Raw genomic sequence first — 2,386 nt, forward strand, 5'->3', positions numbered from 1 at the left:
ACACACACACGCACACGCACACACACACATACACACACACACACGCACACACACACACACACACACACACACACACACACACATACAAAAATCTCGAGAGACAAACTGTTAGGCTACCAGATTAGTATTCGTGAGATTGCGGATTCGGGGGTTCGAGGCTCAGCCCGGTGCTGTGTTCTTGGGAAAGGCACTTAATACGAATATTTCCATTTGGCATAGTCCTATCGGAGATGGACGTTCAGTTCGGAGTTCCGCCTTTTAAGGAACCTTACAGTGCTACATACAATTTCGGTCAATTTCTCGCATACTGTGTGAGTGTCTGTGTACTCGTTTGTGTCCATGTATACATAGATCTATATATAAAGAGCGAGTGTGAGTTCGTTTCTTGTTTGAAGCATCAGTCAAGTCCTGTTTAAATGAAACCCAAACTCCAATGTGAGAAAATAATGCATTCAGCATGTCAATGATGATAAAGCGTTCGCTTGCCTGGCAAGATATAATAATACATTACAGCAACTTTTGACCCTCTCACTACTGCTTGGTGCGGACTTTTGTTTGTCCTTGTTGTTGTTATTGTAGGTGTATTTACGCTCCTTTCAAAACGTTTCAGATCATTACAATTTAGAAGTCACACTTCGATCGAGGCTGAAAAGGCCAACAAAGGCGAAGAGGGATACAACATCCCAAATGAATGACCGAGATACTCGATAACAAAAGAATTCTCCCTTATTAGGAATTGAACCCGGGTCTCCAGTCTCCTGTGTGGGATAGCGAAGTGCTAACCGCTTCACCACAGACGCCTGTCACAAATTGGCGTGAGTTCTCCTACAGTCTGCTAGGCTTGTCTGGGTGTTGAATCGCTCACCTTCTCCATTTCCTTTTTTCTGGAGGGCAAAACTTTGTTGTTTTAAATAGTCAGGATCGTACACGAGAGCAAGTAAGCTATGTTGAATGATATTATAGTATTATATACATGTATCGCTGCCGTGGTCAAAACTACTGAAATATAATGAAGAAAGAACAAGTTTTATCTACTAGACAATGCTCAAACGTTTATTGCAATAATACGACTTCGTGTGTCGCATGCTAAAATCATGATATATGTACATGTACTGGTTTTGTATAGGTGACTTAATGTAGGCTGTAAGTTTTTGGAACGACAAAATCAACAACAATTCACACTAACATAGACAGTTATTACTGGGGAAAGTTACATAAGCTATGGTCTGACTGAAGCCAAGTTCAGAGTATCTGGAATCGTTTTTATAATGGACAGGTCCGATTCAGACAAAGGCAATACAGAATGGTTTAATAAAAGATTGCTTGATTACTTGATCCTGGGAACAACATTATAGCACTCTGGGCATTGCCATACGTGCTCCGCTCAGAGTCCACCTGCTGATTGTTCCGGTGTTCATTTGGTTTATAGCCCGTCTTTCCATTCCCTGCACCATGCTGGTTCAGCTACTTCTCTGAAGACACCAAGTTCTTCAAGTCGTAAGATTGGTGCATAGTCATGCTCAATCTCCTCATCTCCCAGTGTGTTAGCAATAAAATAAGTAGAAGTTACGCAAAGATGCGATCTGTGTCTAAAGAAAAAAAATCCCCAATGACTAGTTGTACTAATTACTGTTCTTAACAGCTTCTTCTCTGAACTTCCGTAAAAAAGCGCACATGTTACATGTTCCTTGGTGGTCTTAAAATCGATTGATAGTAGGCCTGGGTTAAATTCAAAATTAATTCAGCCCAAATATGAACACTCAAGTTGGATCTAGTTTAAAAACAAAAACAAAAAACACACAGTACCTTCGAAATCGGAATTAGTTGCCCAAATGCAAGGAAACCTACGAAGTGGAGAAAACGGTCTCATACGTAAAAATCAGTTGCACGCAAGTTGAAGACCTATCAGACGACTAGATCTGCCCCTGAGATGTAGCAGGGGAACGTGAAGAAGATTCCACCAATGACACTATAACAAGTCAAAACGATAATTTAACAGTAATCTTCGGAAATACAGTATTTGAATCGGGGCAAATTTGAATCACAATTAAAAGTCTCTAAAAATGTTAATGATAACCATTGATAAGTATGAAAAAGCTTAAATTTGTAGGTTTACCCTTTCTCTACTCCAGATCCACCCCTCCCCAAAAAACCGACTAAAACAGGGCGATTGACGCAAGTGCGCCCGACATTTACAAAGATATACCCAGAGCGTAATACTGAATACGATTTCTTGGAATTTGGCGTCTTGAAATAAACACCTAGATCACAGGAAGTTAATTCAGCCACGTGTGTGTTCACTCTACCGCTCTGACACGACGGAGTTTTAACATTTTGCTCACCCGGCTAAACAGCCATAGTAAGCAACTCTCATAACCATTTGCTC

This window comes from Aplysia californica, unplaced genomic scaffold (genome assembly GCF_000002075.1).
Source record: "Aplysia californica isolate F4 #8 unplaced genomic scaffold, AplCal3.0 scaffold00023, whole genome shotgun sequence".
Lineage (NCBI taxonomy): Eukaryota > Metazoa > Mollusca > Gastropoda > Aplysiida > Aplysiidae > Aplysia > Aplysia californica.